The sequence below is a fragment of the Lissotriton helveticus genome, chromosome 2_1, assembly GCF_964261635.1.
Source record: "Lissotriton helveticus chromosome 2_1, aLisHel1.1, whole genome shotgun sequence".
NCBI classification, from domain to species: Eukaryota; Metazoa; Chordata; class Amphibia; order Caudata; family Salamandridae; genus Lissotriton; species Lissotriton helveticus.
The window spans coordinates 1,660,772,819-1,660,795,486 of NC_136059.1; positions in this window are offsets into that span (position 1 = coordinate 1,660,772,819).

Consider the following 22,668-nt stretch of genomic DNA (forward strand, 5'->3'; position numbering starts at 1 on the left):
CCCCCCTTTTATCTCGGCCCCCGCTTGACGGATCCCCCCGAAACTTTCAGGGAAGGAGCGGAGCGCAGCGAGGCAAAGTTAAGGAAAATTACAGGCAGATCCCTCATTCGGCGCCAAAGTTATTCCCAATAGAATGTTGCGGATTTCCTCTGGAAAACGATCCTAACTATAACTACCTACTGGCGACCGCCAGTAGGTAATATATATATATATATAGAGAGAGAGAGAGAGAGAGACTTTTGTGTTGTAGAAGCCTTTAAGGTGGGTGTATTGTTTTGTATCAGCATAGAAAGCATATATATCCCAGGTGATGTAAGAAGATTGAAACCAGTTTGGGTGTGCAGCCTATGCTTCTCGGGGTCCTGTGGGAAGCCTTCCAGTTCATAAAATTTATGGCACAGCCCAGTCCGGGTAGGGGCATGCACCACTTTGAAAACGACATTGCACCGCCTGGAAGGATCTATACGGATGGTTCCTGTCATTGCGGATTTCTGCGTTATGAGGGCTTGACTTGACTATTTAATTGGAGTCTGTGATGGAACTACTGGACTTCGAAATTGCATTATTGTTGAATTTGGACCATGCATATTATACCCATTGGTGGGTTAAGGTTGTGTTTGGAACTACTAAGACCACAATGCATTGGGTCCCACTGAGGAAGCTCATTGGAGGACTATAAATCAATTCCAGGTGTGGCAGTCCTAGTAGCCACAAACACAAACTGCTGTTGGTACCTGTGATCAAGGCGCAATGCTGAAACACGTTGGGGAGGCAGGCATTGTTGTATGCCGATAATTTGATTAAAGAAGGTTTGGGTGTGCAGCCCATGCTTCTCGGGGTCCTGTGGGAAGCCTTCCTGTTCATATATATATATGTATATATATATATATATATATATATATATATATATATATATATATATATATATATATATATATATATATATTTAAGCTGAGTGAATTTGAATTGACCAGGCACATCAAAATCTTGTAATTTTGTTAACCAATGAATACATATAAAGTTCCATTTGCATTGAATGTTGAAGATAAGTGCATTGAATTTATTTGAATAATATTTTATTTATGTCAATTACGTGCGTCATGTGTGACACAGTATTTATGCCGACACTGGCTTTCGTGGTCATGTGACCAAGACAGAAGCAGTTCGAAACACGTCTGTTTCTTTTGCCGAAATAAATATGATTGATGAAATACGGGCTTGTGGGTGAGGCTGTAATTCAATTATTTTCTTTCTCACAACCCTGTAAATAACCTGTAAGGATGAGATAAAGGAAGTGTAAATGAGGTAGAAGAAAGAGCCATGAGTTGGAATCAAGAATACATTGCTTTGGTATTCAGCAACCTAAGCATTCAAATGCAGCATGGACTCCTAATTAAAATGTTGTGCCACTGCACTTATTCATTTATTTATTTGACAAATTCAGAGCACTAGCATTGTGTGTTGTCATGACCCACAGTGTCATCATTGTTAGTGATCACCGTAACTCCAGCATGTTTGTATCAGAGTGAGTTGATAGTCGATGGATAATTATTTTTGGGCATGCCAGTTCTTTTTGTTCATAAAAGTTGAAATGTAAGTAAGGTTCCTGTAAATCAGTGCAATGTTTGTAGGATCTGGATAGCAAGATTGTCTTCTTGGATGTTACAAGAAGAAATGTGAATGAACATGTTGATTTGTTTATGACAGGGCCAGAAAATTGGTCAGATCACTGGAAGAAAGTCAACAGCTCACACTTAGAACTATGACCTCTGTTTTGGATCTGTTTAATTTCAACTTTTGCAGTATTCTTCAGACAGATATTTGTTACCTTGTACTTCCTTTCTTTTTGTCTCTCAGAACAGTTTTCTCCTTCTTATTCTGTTCCCTAAATATATTGGGTTCAATTTTCTATGCTTATTCTGTATGGATACTGCTTTTCTATTATCTGCTTTTTCCTTTACGCAAATTGCCGCCACATTCCTTCCATCAATGCTGAAGGAGTTGCTTGTGTTCTAGAACTCAGTAGCGGAAGAACTTTAACTATTGGCCCTCAGTATTTTGCTGCAGCAAGTTCCTGTTACTTCTTTTTCTCAGCCATTTCTTGCTCACCGTTCTTACTCTTTAACTGCTCTTCGTGCAAACACCTTCGTGCATCCATTGCCCTCAATGAAGGAAGACTTGGTGGAGTTTGCTTGCCATTAATTGCACATACTCTAGGTTCTGTGTTTTTTCTTATTTCCTTGAATTCGATCTGTTTCTACTTTGATTCAGCTCCCTCTTGCATCTGCACCTGCTCTGTACTTGACTCTTTAACAGTCCCTTTTAAGTTCGGCCCAGTTACCCTTCTACAGCCCAAGTGCAAGCACAAGTATGAACCAACCTACCAACACGCACAGGAAAGACAGACAACCTGTATGTAGCCCATGCACCTCCCATGACCTACCTGCAAATAATGCCTATAGGGCAAGTCTCAGTCCTGTCAGAGAATACAGCAGGCCAGACAACTTTCAGAAAAATGTCACCATGTGACAGAAGTGGAGGCTTAAGGAAGGGCGTCGGTGGAGCAGGCAGGGTTATAAGCTAATTGCTTTAACAAGGTATGAGGGAGCCGGGTCATGGAGAGCGTTGGGGCTTTGTGACAAGAACTGACCATCTGCCCACACCCATCCACCCAATCCCCAAAACAAACGCTTCTGCGGCTGCTGCTCATGTCCTAGGGAGTTTGCAAAAACCCTCATCAACATCAGCTGTGCCAAGCCTCCAAACATGAGTTGTAAGCACTCACGGTGACTGCGCAGTGGTTTCCAGCTCATGCTAGTAGTATCGCCTACCGTGTGACATGGGCCTCTTACCGGGAGATCATGTCAGCAAAATCCATATCGTGTGTTGGCAGGTCTGCTCAAGGATTATATTTATTAGTTAGTGATTTCTACAAATACTTTTCCCAAAAGATGGACAAACACAAGAAATCCACACTCTGAATAGTAAAAGACTTGATTCAAATATTAAAGCCTGGTTCCTCGGCAGATTATATGAAGGCGCGTTATTGCAGAAATAATAAAGATGATGAAAAGCAAAAATGTAATAAATGTAAGAACTTGCACCATAATAAGTCATGATCATTAAATCAACTCATTAATGGAATCTATCTTTATCAGACTGTTTCTCTTCTTATTGCCCAGCTAATGTCAACATTGGCAACACTAGTTTCCCGATGGCCTCTTACACACATACCTTTCTCAAATCACTTGGATTATGTTTTTCATTCTACAGCCTTGCTTGCAGAAGTAAGGCTAATTTTTGTCTTTGTTTCGACATACTTTGTCTGAGAAAACAACACATATAACCAGCCCACACCAGTGTGCGACCTACATGCAGACTGCCTGCAGCTTTTATGCTCCCTCGGAAATCTGAAGATACCCTTTTCACTAAAATGCCCATGCATCCAATTTGTAATAATCTCTAACCATTATTATGAAAGAAACAGGCCTCATGGTCGTTGATGTAAGGTGTGAAAAAGAAACGTGAATTTCTTGTGTACATTTTCCTAAATGTACTTTATAATTCACACTGTTGAATGCATAGCATATGAGCTATAGATGCACTCTGCAACTATTTCAAGGCTTAGCAATATAAAAGTACCCCAAAAATTAAAATAATGTATTAATAATGAATACATGAATGCTATAAAGGGCTTAAAAGTAGAAAAAATGCAGAGCGCATGCCATTTGTGCTTGCACTGAATCAGATGCTTACTCTGACTCTTGTGGGTGTTCCTCTTACACTAATACTTGTTTTGACACCTGTGTTTGCGCTCACTTTTGTGATTGTGCTGACAAATGTGCTTGTTCTTAAATTTGGGCTTGCCTTGTAGCAAGGAAATCTGCTCACAATCCTACACAAGCTCAAGGCACGAAAAGAACAACTACCAATACTGGGATTTTCCCAATACCATCTGGCCTGCACCGAGCCCCTCCTTAACACTGGAGGGCCCAAGTCCATCAGTGCCTTTGGCTGCACCCCGTGCTCAATCATCACCTCCTCATCACAGTGCCCATCAAGAAAAGCTTGAGTAAAGGGACATTTATGTCCCACACACCACACACCTGTTGTGGGGCCCAATCCATTCCACAGAACATGTGTCTGTGGTTACTCTCAAGGAGGCTCTGATATCGACTATAGAGCTTCAGGTAGCGCTTGGAAAGCCAAAGACTTTTGCCCCTCTTCTCCAAGAATCAATCTATCTATCTATCTATCTATCTATCTATCTATCTATCTATCTATCTATCTATCTATCTATCTATCTATCTATCTATCTATCTATCTATCTATCTATCTATCTATCTATCTATCTATCTATCTATCTATCTATCTAAATTTGTGATGCTTTGGGTGTATTATATAGTATGGTTGAGTGACGTTACAGTGTAATACACTCGCACAAATTGTCTTCAGTCCAGTCAGGCTCATTTGCAAAACCTTTAGCTCAACCCTGGGTAGCTGTGTCTTCAAGCAGCAATTCTTAAACAAAGGAACTAGTTTAAATCATTAAGCATCAGACGGGGCAAGATGGCGGCCGAGATCTCGGCCGAGTAGGCTGGTGCTGAGTTCTCCTGGTCCACTACCGTCCCCCTGGCTGGCATTTTCGTCTCTATCCCGGGCTATGCGTACATCTCATTCTTACCTGTATGGCGTTGGTCTCCAGGCTTGACTCCGTGAGAGCGGGACTCACTGCTAAACTGTTCTGGGTCTGGCGTGCTGCACTCTACTCTCGTCCGCACTCAGCCGTGCTTTCACTTGGGCTGATTCAGCCGAGCAACAGCCTGGCGTTCCGCGACAGCTTCGCCTTAACTGTTAATATGCCTCCGAAGTCGGCAGTAAAACGAGCCGCGGCTGCATCAAAGACCCGCGGCTCCGCACAAAATGCTACAGAAACGGAGAGTAAAGATTTCTCGGCTGGTTTTGCGGGGGTAAGCGAAAAGCGGCTTACATCAGGCACCTCGAAATCTGTTTCTTCAGCCCTGATACCGAAGAAAGGGCAGACACTCCCGGATCTATTCAGCCGGCGTGGTCTAAAAGAGAAAGCTCCTCTATCTCGGAGCGGCGCCAGAACAGTCGAGAAGCCGCCGGACTCTCCGAAAGGAGTGAAAGGAGTAAAAGTTACTGCCGGTAAGGAGGGGGAGGCTGCTACTGCTACCATGTTGCCATAATCACCGCAATTGTTTCAGGCCTCAAAAGTAGCTCCGGATATAATGGTTATTAGTGAGGCTGAGCCTAACAGCTCCAATATCGGCAAAACTGATGCTCCACTGACTCATCATATATCACCGCAACTCACAGCTGATATTCTATTACATACTGAAGGGCTGGCTGACGTTGACAGGCATTCGGGGGCTTCACTTGTACAAATACCAAATGATGTGACTACTACTGCTTTGATCTGCCTCCCCCAATGCATTCTGGGAAATGCAGTTCAGCCAAGTAACCAACCAATTCCTTTTCTAGAGCAGAGCTCTAATCTATTGCTCCCTAACTTTATTGATTTCCCTGCCAAACATGTTTTAGATACAAGGGAGTCTGAGAGCACTGAGGCCACCAACAAATCCTATTCGATCTCGGAGCACTCATCGGCGGATGAGGATGCAGAACTTGAATGGTCTGATTATGACAGCGAATCTGGGGACTGGCGCCTCAGTGAGGCTTCTAAGGATGTGAATGTAGCTGATGCATCTAACACAGTCTGTAACGTTCTCAGTTCTAAGGCAATGACAAGTGCTGCAGGTTCATATGATACATTATCAGATCAACTGACATCAAATTATGAACTTGTAGCTGGCAATCCCTCAGGCTGTCCAATGGAAACTCTTGAGGAGGTGACCCTCTAACAATTTCTCAAACCATCATCACGCATAGAGAGGCAACAAGACAGGAGAACATTCGTACACAGGGGGCATGCCACAGAATGCAAAATTCCCTTCGCCGGGTGGTGAAAACATGTACTGATATCGCTTCTAGGGTTGGCGAAGCTGAGGAGCGGATTTCAGCCTTAGAGGACGTAGCGGTAGCTCAGAAGGAACTTACAATGGAGATCAAGGAGCAACGCGAGGACATTCTGTGGAAACTCACGGATTTAGAAAACCGAGCAGGAAGAAATAACATAAGAATTTTAGGAATCGCGGAAAATAAAGAAGGTGAGGATGTTAGGCAGTTCATAGTCGAGCTCTTTACCGAGGCCTTTCCAAAAGTTACACAATGGGACTGGAATTTGGAGATACAGCGGGCACATCGGTTCCCATTTCGGAAGAGGCAGACTTCAGCTTCATCTGGAACTAATAACACCTTTCCACGAGCGATTTTGATCTGCTTCAACAATTTTCTCGCCCGCGAGAAAATATTCGACTTGGCCAGACCGGATAAGAAGCGGATGGGGAAAGGCTGCCAGTTCTTTGCTCGGCCTGATTTTTGCCCGGCAACAGTCGAGCGGTGATGGCACCTTCGCCAGCTGATATCTTTGTTTCAGGCAAAGGGAGCCCAGGTCTTTCTACTTTTCCCGTCCAAGTTAAAAGTAATTTTCAAAGGCCAACGAAGTACTTTACATCAGAGATACTCGCTAAGGAGTTTCTGGGCTCTATCTAGATTGAACTGCCTTATCCAATTGATTGAATTGGGATAGGACTTGTGTCGGAATCTATAGAGACATAAGCTGACCTGAATGATGGATATATTTTTCTAGTTTTTTCTTTTTGGATGGTCGGGTCATCTGTAATTTTCTAACAGGGGGGCTTTTGGATCCAGGGGAACGTGGGTGTTCAAGGGTTTTCGTCAGGACCGTGGTGATTTGAACTGGGTGGTCCGCCCACGCTAAGGAGCGTCCTGCCCTAGTTCAAGTTTGAGACCATAAATAGTGATCTCGTGAAAAAAAGTGCATTTTTCTTTTTTGAAAAAACCTGCGAAAAGACAGGGAAACAAAGAACAGGAAGGGGTCACACACTGGGGTAGACAGATTGGATTATACCACATATAACACATACGTTCATGGTCAGTAGCGCAATCGTAACATCCACATGTGGAGTCATGCCAGCATGTCAATATCGTGAGTAGAACATATCTATTGCGTGGATGGCAACAGAAGTACAGTGATAAGTTGCCGGGTAGTGCCTTTCAATCGAAGGGCAGGCGCCAAAATGAGGGGTGTCGAGATGGTTTTGGCGTCTGAAATATGTGAAAATCGGGGGTCGGTATCACTGAGAATGTATTTCTCTTCAAAATCAAATACGTACAAACCCGCTATGCTTGGAGCAAAAGAACTGCCCATGGATGTCCCACCCGTCTGTAGGAATATTTTGCCTTCAAATTCAAAATAATTCCTTTTGAGTGCTAGTCTCGCACACTCGAGGACAAAATTTTTCGGTGTTCTTGATGTCCATGTTTCTTTTTCTAGAGCTCTTTCTAGTACTTCCAGTAAGTACACTTGATGGATCGTAATGCGGAAATGATTGACCGCATTTTCTCTTGAGGCAATATTCGATTGTCAGCGCTCAGTGATCTCAGAGCTGACACTAGATACTTGTTTTTCTACCTACAGGAGACGGAATCCTGTCAACTTGGTAACGCTGGTGCCCATGAAGCGATAGTTCCGCTTCTAAGCGTAAGCACAAAAAAACTAGCCGCCTCCATGCAATGGAGACGGTTTTTTTGCACGACTGCTCACAAATGTTTGGCAGCCGTTCACATCGCAGCACGCTAGTAGGTCACCCTCCCATTTACCGACCCCCGATTTTCACATATTTCAGACGCCAAAACCATCTCGACACCCCTCATTTTGGCGCCTGCCCTTCGATTGAAAGGCACTACCCGGCAACTTATCACTGTAGTTCTGTTGCCATCCACGCAATAGATATGTTCTACTCACGATATTGACATGCTGGCATGACTCCACATGTGGATGTTACGATTGCGCTACTGACCATGAACGTATGTGTTATATGTGGTATAATCCAATCTGTCTACCCCAGTGTGTGACCCCTTCCTGTTCTTTGTTTCCCTGTCTTTTCACAGGTTTTTTCAAAAAAGAAAAACGCACTTTTTTTCACGAGATCACTATTTATGGTCTCAAACTTGAACTAGGGCAGGACGCTCCTTAGCGTGGGCGGACCACCCAGTTCAAATCACCACGGTCCTGACGAAAACCCTTGAATCCATATATGGGTTGAAACATGTAGACCTTTTAAACAATAGTTTTGTATATTCACATTCACATAGCACACTTTCGCTATTTTTATATATTTTAATACGACTTTTGACACCAAAGCCTTCCTAATTAGGCAAAGGTGCCACACTTTAATTTTACCAAGGGTTCAAGCACTCAAGAATAAAATACTTGAAGTGAGTAGTGTTGGCCCTTTTTAAACACAATTTTGATAGTCTTGAACACATAAAAACGAAACCAGCTCCACTGTAATCAGGTGTCGCAGCACACCCTGTAGGCACTCGGCCTATGGGGTGGGACCCCGATGATGAAGCATGTCACCAACTAGGTTGGTGAGTGAGGGGTCTTCTATAAGGATATGTATTATCCAGCAACAGGTTGGGGCAAAATGTGCTGACCAGAGCACTTGTGCTCATTGTTAGAGAGTTATTTCTCTCTACCTACGAGGGGTTACTCCTCTATTGTTTTTTCATATTAATTGGGGGACCAGGAGTTCCCACCTCACATAGTGCCTGTCATTATTATTATCCCTCTCTCTCTCCATTGTTGCGAAGAACGTGGGTGTTCACCAACCTAACCGTCATAAGGACCACGGTCCTGTTGCTCTACATGGGGGGGTGAGGGGTGGGGGGGTGGGTGGGTGTTGGTTTTGGGTTGGGGGATGGGGGTGTTCTGGTGGTGGGTGGGGCTCAGGAGACTGTCTTTGTTGCCAGAATCATGCTTGAGTTTAGGAAGCATGTCCCTTGTTGTATTGACTTCGTGAATTCAGGCTCAGAAAATTGAATATTTGCTGCATTAGTAAATTGGGTCTTGGAGGCTGCCAGTCTATGTTATTTTTGAATGGGGGGGGATAGGCTGCGCTGTGCTACATGGAATATCTGTGGGTTAAATGATGTAAAAACTTAGGATCTTTTGCAAAATTCTCCGAATCATGCAGGTTGACTTAATATGTCTACAGGAGACTCATATCCCGTGGAGTAATCGAGGGTGTTTAAGATTCCCTGGGTATGAGCTAGTCGTTTGCTCCCGCCAAACATCTACGATTAGGGGTGTTGCTATTTTGTTAAAGACTGGGGTCGGGTGTGTTAAAAGAGCGAAAGAAGATAACTCTGGAAGGTGGGTTATTGTCGAATTATTGGTAAATAGGCGTCCTCTTTCGATTTGTTCAATTTATGCTCCTAATTTGGATGACCCTCAAGTCCTTAGATATTTAAATTTGGAATTAGTGGGGTGGCCCCATCCAATGTTATTCTGTGGTGACTTCAATATTAATTTTCCCAGCCAAATTAATTTGTTAACATATTGTGGGTATGTGGGCTGGAAGCCTCAAGTATTTAAGGCTCTCCAGACTCTTCTCCTGGAAGATGGTCTGACAGATGTGTGGCATTATCATCATCAAAATAAGGATGGACACACATTTTATTCTATTCCGCACAATAGAATGGTACGCCTTGATTATGTTTTTCTGTCCGACCAAAGTGCTGGGTCTGCTAGAATTGACGTTGTTCCTAGGACCATATCCGACCACAATCCTATAATATTGATCTTTTATGGGATCGCCCTATTAAACAGGTCAGATCAGGGACCTTCGAGAGGAAGTTGCTTTTAGATCAGCAATATCAGGAACACATGGCGGCGTGGATTCCAGAATTCATGGACATTAATCGGGGACCGCCCCTGACTGTGTGGTCTGGGACACATTCAAAGCTGCTTTGCGTGGAGAAACTAAAAGCTTTGCTTCCCACCGGTGGAAACAAGCACAACAGCAGATTAAAGACAGGCTGGACGCGCTACGACAAGCGGAACTCGAATTGAGTACTAATATTCAATTGGGCCAAGAGCTGTCCAGCAGTCAGAAGGCGGTCGCCATATCAAAGTCTAATTTGCTCGAACCACTTTATAAAGATCTTGCAGCTAAATATATTCAATTTCGAACTTTAATGTACGAATTTGGGGAAAACTCAGAAAAGGTCCTTGCGAAGAGATTACAACAGAGGGCTATGGCTAACCGGATTGTCCGAGTCATGGATCAACAGGGCTGTGTGCAGGAGACCCCTACCGGCGTAATGAATGTCTTTGTGAGTTTCTATTCCAGTCTATATACAGAAGACCCTAGTATTGTTCAAAATCAAGCTGGCTTGGATGAGTTTTTTCTGGCTTTAGACACTCTGAGGGTAACAGCAGAACAAAATGAAGCTATTTCGGCACCTATTAGCTAGGAGGAGGTTGAAAATGCTATTAAATCCTTGTCCAACGGCAAGCCCGCTGGCCCCGATCTTATTCATCTAGACTTCTATAAGACCTTTTCGCCAATATTCAGACAAGAAATGCTTGCTGTTTTTAGGGCTGCTCAAGCGGGGGCTATTCCCGATTCCTGGCGACGGGCCACTATCGTTCTGTTCAAGAAGAAAGGCAAGGACGAGTTCAACCCCTCCTCATATCGACCAATTGCACTCATCAACACTGATAGCAAAATTTATTTGAGAATTTTAGCTTTCAGATTAGTTCAAACTATAGTTCCCCTGGTCTCAATCCGTCAACACAGGTTCATTCCCGGTAGGGACACAACCGATCACATCTGGCGTGTCATTGCGCTGCTTGATTGGGCTCAGGCCACGGGTTCTCCCCTCGGGGTGATCCTGTTGGACGCCATGAAAGCGTTTGACAGGGTCTCCTGGGAGTTCCTGTGGGATGTAATGCGCTGGAAAGGATTTGCCGCTGAGTTTATTCAGGCCCTCCAAGCACTTTACTTGGCTCCAACTGCTGCAATCCGTATCTCAGGGAAAGAATCAGGGTACTTTACCATCAGTAGGGGGACTAGACAGGGTTGTCCCTGTTCCCCCCTGCTATTTGCCTTCTTTATCGACCCCCTCTTGAACATGATTGAAATGTGTCAGGGTATTTCTCCAGTCAGTGTTCAGGGGGTGGATTACAAGGCATTGGCTTACGCCGATTATATTGTTGTATTAACGGACAATGTCGGTCCCTCTTTCACAGCCTTGGAGTTCCTCGCGGGTCAATTCGGTGCCATATTCGGGTATAAGTTGAACATCGCAAAGACCCAAGTTATCCAGTGGGCAGCCATGCCATCCTCGCAGGTTCCTGTAGCTAAAGAGGCCATGTATCTGGGGGTGCAAATTTCTCCAGAGGTGGATCAGATCCCAGATCTAAATTACTCTCCTATAATTGATTCACTCCACACTAAGTTTGAGAGACTGGACCACTTGCATCTCTCTCTTTATGGACGCTGCAACATCCTGAAAATGTTTGCCCTTCCAAAATTTGTATATCTTTTCAGGTCCATCCCTCTCCTAATCCCCCAGATAACATTTAGTAAGAGCTGAAAGAATATGCCTGCGATTCCTATGGGACTATCGTAGGCCAAGAAGAGCAGCAAAGTGGACTTATCTCCCTCGGGAGCGTGGCGGTTGGACAGTTCCTAACCTGGTACATTACTATTGGGCAGCCCTGATACAGCATTTCGGCTTACCTCTGTTGGGTGACACCGTTGATATTCCTTTGTGTATGTCCCCATCCATTTATGAAATAGCGCTCGGCGATGCTGCCAAGGGAGTACTAAAGCGTGTTTTAGAACCGAGTTACTTTAAAAAAAAACAAATTTAAGATCTGTTGGGCCTTATTCTCTGTCTGGCAGAAAATCCGCTCTGGACTTGCTATCTCAAAGCTTAATTATTATACCCCATTTAATGCTCTAGGCCTGCTCCCCCAATATTTCAGGATGGTATGATGACCAAATGGAGTTCTATTGGCTTGAAAGGAATTTGTGATCTAGCTCAGGTTGGTCAGATGGCTTCTTTTTCTTTCATGAAGGGAAAGTTTCATCTGCAATCCAATCATTTTTTTAAAATATCTACAGGTTAGGAGCTTTCTTGATAAAAATCTTTCTAGAAATCCTAATATGTATGAGTAGATCACCCTTGTTGAATTAATTAGGAAAAAATCTACAATAAGTGCCCTTTATCAATGTCTTCTGTCCGAACTTCCAGGTGATCTAGGTGCTCAGAATACTAAGTGGGCCGGTAAATTTGGCGTTCCAACAATAGATCTGAAACTTCCGCTTGAATTAGCTAGATCTGTCTTAGTTTCCGGCACGCTGCGCACCCAAAGCTATATGGCTATGTTCAACTTGTACCACACTCCTGCCAAGATAGCTAACTGGGGAGTCGTTAAGGAACCAGAGGGGTTTCTTGTTCTAGATGTAGATTGTTTTCTGCTGATGCGATTCATATGTTTTATGCATGTTTCGATTTATGTTCTTTTCTAAATGAAATTGAAGTCTTTATCAATCAATTACTTCAAATTCCGGTTAAGATTTCAGCGGAGTTAATAATAACTTGGTATGAATATTCAACTGCTTCTGAAAGAACAAGACATACTCAAGCGTTTTTGTTTATTGCAATGGCTATGATCAGATTATGTATAAAATCAAAATGGTTAAATTCAGAGGCTCCTACTTTCTGCCATTGGAAAGCTAGGATGCTTGCATGGCATAAACTAGAATCATCGGTGCAGTTGCTGAGGGGGAGGAGAAGGCGCTTATTGGCATCTAAGAACTGGGCCCATTTTGAGAATTGGCTTTCTCACTAAAATGTATCTTCTGTACTTAATCTCTTTTTTCTCCTTGTTACCCATTGATTTGCTTATTTAATCTGATGTGTACATTTTTTGCTTTTCTTTGACTTATGTTTAAATATTTTTCTTTAATGTGCTTTCCTAAACCTAATATTCTGTTGTATTGTCTCCTGATGCCCTGTTTTTTTTCTTCTGAAAATGATAAATAAAGTTTTAAAAAAATTAAATCATTAAGCAGCACCAAACAACAAAAGAAGAAAGTCACACAACACAAAAGAAATCCAACTCCAATTAATAAATATAAGTTATATTTCAGTGACTTTTTAGAGTCCAAGATGAATTAAATCCACCAGAGGGATCTCGGGATATAGATTTCTGAAGTAAATGTAAATCTCAGTATTTTTAGTCACAACTGCAAGTATTGGTAAAAGTTTTGAAACTTTTGAAAAGTTTGTAAGAGTGGTGTTTGGATACTCCAGCCCGGCTGGCACAACCCAATCAAGCAGGGAGAGAGAAGGTCAGTGGGGGCACCAAGGAGAATTTGAACAGTTACCTGGTCACCAAAGCATTCTCCAGTCCAGTTCTGAACTTTACATCACAACTGCCATAGACTACTGACTTGCTGAGTTAGGCTTCTTCAGCATTGATTGCCATGGTGCTGTTCCCAGGCTATCACCCAACTGACCCTTGGAGTCACTTCTTTGGTGTGGGACTTGTGACTTTTTCTCAAGCCAGAAGCCACAGGCACAGTCCTCTCTTCTCTAGCCCAAGGTGCATCAGGTGCAGTCCAGCAGATGGTGCAGCCTCTCTTTGCCAGGTACAGGGGTCAAGGGAAATCCTTCTTTGGTCCTTTTCCAGTTCCGGTGTGATCTGAGATACAGGGTGTCAAGGATGCCATATTTATGCCCAGAAAGTGTCCTTGGGAGATGTTGCAGTTACCTACCATTGGGATACCAGTATCCCTCCCACCCAGTGATGACTTGCTGCTATGTATAGCATCTAGCAATCCCAGGATGTACTATTCTGCTGACATCCAAGATGTCTGACCCTACCTCGGACCTTAGGAACTTGGCAGTCCACCCTACCGGTTTGGACATTGGTCTCCTCCCTCTGTTCTCACCATCAACCTGCCTACCTGAAAAAGGGTAATCTATTCAAGAGTGTGATCGCTGTTTGCCCTCCAAAGGAAGCTCACTTTTTGGACCAAGGGGAGTTAAAACCTCTGCCTGTAGCGGACTTCTATTTTCCCAAGCCTGGGAGTCAGTCACACTACTTCCCAGGAGGGCAGAAGGCTGTCTGGTGGCTGACAGCTATGTGAGGTCACTGGATGAACTGGGCAACAGAGTGTCAACTTTCTAAAAGTTGCCTTTCTTTAAAAGTGATATTAAATTTGACTTGGGCATCAAGTTGAGTTTAATGCCACAGTTAATTTGATACCTCGAAGTGCCCAATTTAGTAGTCCTCGTCAGACATTAGTCAGGCTGAGGAATTAGCCGGTAACTCTATGTTAGACAGTAGGGCTAATAACTTTTCCACAGCCAAATATAACAACTTGGGAGTTTTGCTGTTAGGATATATGAAAAGTATTTGTCCTACTTAATAATACACATCTTCCAGCCTCAGGACTCCATAGGTCTTCCTTTTGGGAAGACTTACATATTATTAAGGGAAGTGGGGATTTTGCCATTGGTTTGAATGCCAAAGTCGTACTATCAGTTTAAACCTGGTTTTCCAGGCTGCAGTGGGAGTACCGCAAAAACAGATGAACAAAAAACACCAAATTTGGCAGAAAGCTACATCATGATCCAGAAAGCATGCTTTTTGTGATTTGGTGTACATCAGTTAAGACATTTTTGTGAAATTAAGGTTAAAAACTCTGTATATCTGGATGGTTGGGTTTGCAAGTGGTTCAAAAGAGCCCTGCAATCATGCAACTTCAAATAATTGAGTGATATGATTGACAAAGGGGGCATTTTTTCTTTCCCTCACCTCATTCCTGAAGGAGTGAAAGGCTGCTGCAAACACCTGCAGGAGATGGCGTTATCTTTGGTTGACTGCAGCATGAAGAGAAATAGAGCGGCTGCCATTTCAGGACACAGGGTGTCCTGAGAAATAAAGCAAATGTAGGCATAAAGAGTAAGAGTAAGGGTTCCCTGTCCCCATGGGGTACATAAAGACGACAGGTAGTAGTGGGTTAACAATCGCACCTCGTTAGAACATAATATTTATGTGGGCACATTACAATGATGTCATTTATATATATATATATATATATATGGGATTTTGCTCTTATGGTATCCCACTCTCTACTACCAGAGGTTTAAGCTCACATTGGGCCAAAAGATGCAATGTGTATACATTTCAAATAAGGAAACCAAAGCATTCATTCTTTAATCTGAATATGTCGAAAGGTACAAACTGTAAGGACTTGTGCTGAACAAAAGCTTTTATTAGAGATATAGAGGATTTTGTGATCTTTGGCAAATTCACAAATTAATCATTTGGAACTGGACAACAGCCAACATGTGTTTCGTCACACAGTGACTTTTTCAAGGCTTGATTAGAGTATAAATGAGGTAAAAGATTCCATGTGCAGAGATCCATATGGAGTAATGGGCATATTTTGTAATGCTGTCAGGAACAGCACATCTGCGGGATGTGACACATATTGGAGATGAAATTCCAGTTCATGGAGGCAGAATAAAGTTCACACAGAAGGTCATGTCCTGTAGTGAGAGCCTCAACCCTTGCCAAAAAAGTCACTGTGTGATGAAATATGTGTTGGCTGTTGTCCAGTTCCGAAGGATGAATTTGTGAATGTGAAAGTACAGAACAACACAAAATCCTCTATATCTCTAATAAAAGTTTTTGTTTAAAATAAGTCCTTACTGTTTGGACCATTTGCCATGTTTAGACTACTGACTGAGTGCTATAGTTTCCTTCTTTGAAATGTATATATTACCCAGTGGCGGTCGTCAGTGAGAGTCGTCAAAGGGTAGTTATAGTTATGTCAGTGTTTACATGGGCAGTGCCTCTTGTTTTGCTATTAACTTTTCCGCCATTTGACAAGTCTTCACGGAACTTCCTGAAACAATTTTTCTCTTTGTCTAGTTTCTTCATGGCAAGTTTTGGGTTGATCCGCCAAGTGGGACCCGAGAAAAAGGGGGATCTGTATACGCAAAATTCTCATGCATTTGCCATGAATTATTTTAGGCAGTGCTTCTGCAACATCTGCAAAATTACAATAGATTGTGGGCCAGAAAGTGTGCTTTGTGGAGTTAATACATTCAGTACTTTTGGAGCTATTAAGCTCCAATAATGTTTGTATATCTGGATGGTTGGATTTGAGGGACTCTGTCCCTGGAACACAATTTTAAAAAACTACAACCTTCTGATTGGCCCAGGGTGCCTAATTATCTTTGTGCAATCTTCCGGGAGCAAGGCTCTGAGTGGCTGCCAGAAACATGAAAAGAAATGTTGCTGGCAGCCATTGCAGGACTCGAGGACTTAGTCCCCTGTGCTGTAATGTTTAAATAATATATAAAAGGGCAGGGTAGGGATACCTATAATTAAAATATTATCCTAGGAAATGGGGTCTTTGGAGTCCATTTGGGCTTGGGAGAGGGGGCCATGTGCTCACTTCCTAATATAAATGTATTTGCCACTGGGGATGGGGACCCCAGAGCCTGTTAAGCTTGGGGAAGGTGGCAACATGCCCCCTTCACCTATAATTAATGCATAGACCAGGAAGGAGGGGATCCTGGGACCCATTTGTACTGGAAGAGGGGACCCCACACCACATCCCCTTATGTTAATATCTTTGGCCCCAGGTGAGTTAGTTATAGTTAGGACCAAAGTTTCCATAGGAAAGTTAGGACCAAAGCTTCCATAGGAAAAGCGTTTTTTGTTTTGCCAATAACTTTAGCGCCACTTGACGAATCTTCATGAAATGTTCTGAAATATTTCCCTTTCCCTTTGTGGTTCAGCTGTTGCATTGAAAGTGGTGATCCATCAAGCGGGGACCAAGAAAAAAGGGAGGTCCCAAAATGTATTTTTCCCATGTTATCTCTATGAAGATTTTTCATTTTTCGAACACAACTACAACCCAAACAGCTAAATGGAATTACATCAAGTTTGGCAGAAAGCTAGATGTTGGTCCAGAACACATGCTTTTTGTGATTTGGTGTAAATCCATTCAGTAGTTTCAGAGATATTTAAGTTAAAAAAATATAGATATCTGGGAGTCCAACATTCTACTGAAACCCTATTGAAATTTAATTGCCTGCCAACACTCCAACCAGGAAGTATTGGAAGCCATCTTAGAACTCGGTTGAACCAAAGACCCTCATAAGCCAAGAGGACTTCATCCCCAACAAGTAGTGCGCCAGGAGGTGTGTTTGGAGAGAGGTGGAGAAAGGGTGCGTTGCCTCCGACAACCTCTCAGCAATCTTGCTGTGTGGGACTTACTGGAGGTAACAGGAGGGGTAGGTGGCACACAAGAAGAACCTTGGTGACCAACTACCCCTCCTGTTACCTCCAGTAAGTCCCACACAGCGGGATTGCTAAGAAGTCTTCAGAGGTCACGCCCCCTTTCTCCACCACTCTGCAAATGCCTTTACTACTTAAAAAACCTTAGAAATTCACTGAAAAAAAACAAAGGTTACAGTGACGTTAGAGTTAGGAATTAGCATTTTAAAAAGCTTCTAAGTTAACTTAAAAAAAATAGGTTACAGGGATGTTATAGTTAGGCTCAGGTTTCACTCATAAAAAAACTGTGAAATTCAGCAGTTATTACTCGCGCTGCCGCAAGGCACTGCTTATGACCTCACATATTACATTTCTCCTGACATGGTCAGTGACAAAGCTGACTACAAGCTAGGGCAAATCTTTACATTTTCACGGAAATATGATTCTGCTAAAAAAATGTGATTCAACAACACAGCAAAACCAATTGGAAGTCAGGCCATAGCAGGAATAGCCAGTGCAATCAACACTAATAAAACAGGTTCTGACATATTCAGTTACATTAGAAAACCGAAATAAAAAAAGTTCTTCACGATAAAAGACGGAATAAATCAACTAAGGGCAGTTGAAAATGAAGTAAACAATGACAATCCACACAATGAGAATCTCCAAGTTTCGGATACCCGTTTTGTAGTGTAGTTCCTATTATCCCAATAGGCTCTGCGCATTGGAATAATACCTTCAATAGTATAGGCCTAGACCAGACGTTAACTAGGTCTACTACTGTCGATATTAGACTTAAAGTTTTGGGTTTGCCAGCTAGCTCAGAGTTCACTAGAAACTTTCTCGAATGTTCAGGAAGGAATTAACTTCCCTGATTAGACAAGAAGGGATTTAGTTTCTGACAACCATAGAACATGACAACTTTGCTCTCCCCTAATCAAGAGTGTTTCTCGAGGGTCGTGTGAACAAAAGGCAATTTATTTTACTCAGTCAGTACGTGCATTCTTAGTCTCATCAGATTGTAGAGAAAAGGAAGAGACGGGCGTGTTCAATAAAAGATGTTATTTATTGATCAGTCTCTTTTCTCGTACAAGAGAAATGGATCGATATTATTGCAATACTTATCGTTAAGTAAAGTGCATACATTAAAAGCAGAAGTATAAAATAATACTGTAAAAACATTGATATGGTTTCTAAGCCATATGAAGGTTTAAAATGAATAAAATATATTACATACACATATACATTTGACTAAACGTACTCAACTGGTGTTTCTAGATACGCCTACCCCGTGTACCTGACCTAAGCCTAATACGTGGGCGGGAATAGAAAGTTACAGTTTAAGTTAAGTTTGTTTTTGCCAAGTGACTGACTAAAGAATTCTCTGCGAGGGGTTATTCAGTTCTGTACCTGGAAGTTAGGATGAATGAGGGATGGTATCTCTCTTCTCTGCTTTCGATATTCCAGGCTGCCTGCGAGGGCTACCCGGAAACGCCGGTGCTGGATTTCTCGGCAGGAGAAAGCAGCGCGTCTCGTTCTCAGCGCGTCAGGAAGGCGGGGCTGCGCCAGCGGGGTCTGCTCTGCTCTGGGCTTCGGCAAGTATGGCTGCTCCGTCTCGTCACCACCGCGTGTGTTTGCATAGGGCAATATCGGTAATATTTATACCTTTAAGGTGCCGAGATTGACGTAAGGATGGACATAGATACGTCAATAAGGATGTCATACGACCAGGTCGTTAGCACATTCTTTTGCTGAAGTTCTTGGTGAAATCAAAACAATGGCCGCAGGGTTTTTCCCAGGTTGTCATAGGTTTGATTTGTTATGAGAACTCCGTATGCCTTATCAGGGGCTGGAGGAATATCGCTTGTCTAATTAGATCGCAAGCGTTATGACCTAATCAGATAACACGTTCCTGTGCCGTAGTGTGGCTTCGTCAGATAACGGTATCTGCATCATGGGGGTTAGCTGCCTCATGGGCTGACTGCTAGTTAACTTGTTGGTTTGTTAACCAGAATAGGGTCAGGAATAGGGGGATCGATTCAGAACCTATAGGAATACATCACACCCACTCCACGCTAACTATGGTCATATTTACTAATCTATGCATAGTAAAACATAGTACAATATATTATAGAGTATTGTGTATACCTTACCACCCCAAAATACATAAATGCATTTTGAAATTTTCAAATATACGGAAGAAATGCAGTCATATGTATATTATGCGCTCAAGCTGTAGAATAATGCTAAAGTAATAACGCATTTGTATACATTATTGCTATTTGGTATATGACATTTACACATGAAATGGCTCTTAATACAGAAAAAAAGTTCGAGGCCACTTCATCACAGAATATAATAACAATGAACATACCAGCGGGCAGCTAATGTCTATAAGCAGTCTAAAAATAGAAATCTTAGTTCTCTAGGAATAGTTTCTTACTTTAAGCAGAAGATAAGTGTCCCGAAAAATTGTAAAAAATAATTTGGGGCTGCTGAAAAAATTGCTGTCCGTGAACTGGAGCGAAAATTGTTCATGTGACTTTATTATTAAAGTTGAAGGCCAAATTCAGGGAACGCCGTGTACGAGTTTGTTCAAAAGTCCCTATTTCTGTTCTGGTGAGAACATCATATCATTTAGGCTTTCGAAAAAGTTGTCAACAGCTTCCTGGGAGAGTTCCACTAACTCGGAAATAGGTGTAACCATGCATTCATGCGCATGATTGTCTCCATTGACATTCTGATTTGGATTGCTGACAGAAGGTCGTACCTGATCGATGCTGCTTTCATCTTGTACTCCACTACCCCTTAATCGTAGTGGTGAAGCTTCCACGAATGCCGTCATCAGGATTGGTAGCCTTTGAGGGCAGCACAAAGCATGAGCCTTGATCGGACTCAACAATGTTTCTGCATCCATTGGCGCATCCGATTGTAGCGTCAGACAGGTGTCTAACACGCATTCTTCTCCGCATAGCAGGCACCTTAATACAGGTAAAACACATTGTTGCCACATAGGTGGAAAGGATAGAAACCAAGTCATGTTCAGGTCTCTAAGCCGGGATAGTCCCAGGATTCTTGATATCCGGTCCCGGTATCCAATGGTTAGGATTGTTTCTTCCCTTGTCGCAGGTGTTTTGTCTGTGACATGGTTTGCCATAACGAAAAATAAGGACTAGGAATAGGATTCCTGCAATCAGTCCTAAAATGAGGGGAAGTCCGCCAAAAATCGAATGGACGAAGTCTGGAAAAATACCCAGTATGGCTTTGAATGGTGTTAATGCCATCGAAAATACTGTCTTAAATACTTGTGAGACCCCACTGGTATCAGAAATATTTAAGATTTCATTCAGGATTTCTGCGAAATGTATGGGGGAATTAGTTGATAACAATGAATGTATCTCTGCAGTCGTCCTTGCGACTTGTAGATCATAAGTTTCTTTTGATGACGTGAGCCTGGTCGGCGTCTGAAGAAGCACTGTTTTCATTCTGCTTAAAGTATCTATTTGAATAGAAGTAATTTTCAAGTTGGGCCATGCCCTTGCCTCCCTGTCTGGAAAGGAGCTGGGGAACAATGAGTGTCCACAGCACTTGACCTTCGCAGTCGTAGTTACGAGATAAGGAGTCCTGGGCATAAGACTACAACATCTGCGATCTACAATTAGAATGTAACTCCCATTATAGAGTCTTTGAAAGAATGGTTCTATCTCTGTTGCAGGTGCGCCTTGCTGGTGACATGAAAGGTTATTTGAGTTCCCTTCACAGGCTCCGTGCAAACTAATTCCGTTACACAGAAGTGTACCGCTTAGTGACATTGCACAATTATTGCCACTAAGAAATACTTTCTGTCCTTTATTACTGACACATGCATGTGAATAGGGCAGGTCCCATGTTGTTTTAATGTACCCCTTTCCCAATTTCTCGTACATGCCAGCCTGTATATATTTTTGGCAGTATTGAAACCTGAAGGTTGAAATTGGAATATTTATTATCCCATGTATTATCCATTCACTGACAGGTCGTTGTGACATTGTCACTGGTAATCTCTCAAGTTTCTCAATGCTCAGGATTGTATAATCAGCTCCCTTTTGGGCCATACTGATTTGTCTATCAGTAAGGTTAAAGATATAGAATAGTGACGTTGTGTTGATTAAACGCCAAGGCACATAGCCTGAACGCAGATTTTGTAACGTCCAGCCAAGCTGTACAATAGAACGCAATTGGGACTGACCGTGTTGTAATAACAGTAAGTCTTGCGATAATATGTCGATTGCTGAAGACACAATGCTGTCCAAAGAAAAAATTCTGGAGGACAGAGTCATTAACCCATTGTCCACTACAGAAAGTGATTTTTCCAAATTAATACGGTCAATTTCCCGTATTCTCTCTGCTGTTTCAATTTGAGTAACCTTCCAGGCCTCATTGTATGCTGCATATACTGAGGCTGCTATGAAACGCTTTTGACGCTGTTTGCGTGGTCCCATAGTGAAATCACGCAAGTCAGCACCATCAGTAAGTAAAGTTAGGTGTTGCTTAATTTCTGCCAGTGTGGAAGTTTGTAGCCATTGAAGGCATAATTTGCCCACACTGTAGGTGGTTATTATCCCTGGGTGATGTCTTTGAGGATATCTAGGGTCTGGCCTGGTCATTTTGAACCCCTGTGTTTTGTTCAGGAATCTGTCTTGACAGTTATTAGTATCTGTGGGCCAGATCAACCATTGTTTCCAATCTGGATGTGTTCTGTTTTGGTTTAATACATAATTTACGTCTATCTCTTCTTCTGTAGAACTATTGCTGTTCATTGTTGGTTTTGGAATAGACGGTTTATTTAAGTCTTTGATTTTGGCTAGGCCAAGACAGGTGGTTTGTTGAACAGTGTCATTTAAAAATATAATTTGTTCTGGGATCATGCAGGCTCTAAACAAAGATTCTATACCCTGTACTTGCCATTCTTTTGTACCCCAAACACTTTTCAATTCAACATTTTTGTCCCAATAATCAAAACCAAAAGTATTCATTTGTTCAAAGAATGAGTCTGAATATATCAATTTCGTGTTGGTTATCATTGTCTTCATCCCTGTCTTATTTGACAATTTGAAATAAAATGTTTCAGCATTACTTATGTTAAAACCTGAAAAATATGAATATTTGTCGTAAACGGTTCTTGAGCTTCCTTTTGGAGGGGTTGCACAATGTTCCCATTGATTATAATTTAAAACATTTCTAGGTTGTGCAGATCTATGTAGAAAATGGTTACCATAGTGGTTATAACAGTACATACTATCATAATTTGTAGAACCCTGCAAATAATCATGTTTGGTAAATTTAGCAGACATTACTAAGTCAGACATCATATTATTAATGCTTTCGAAGTCCCAATCATCAGCAAATGAGCTTGGTTT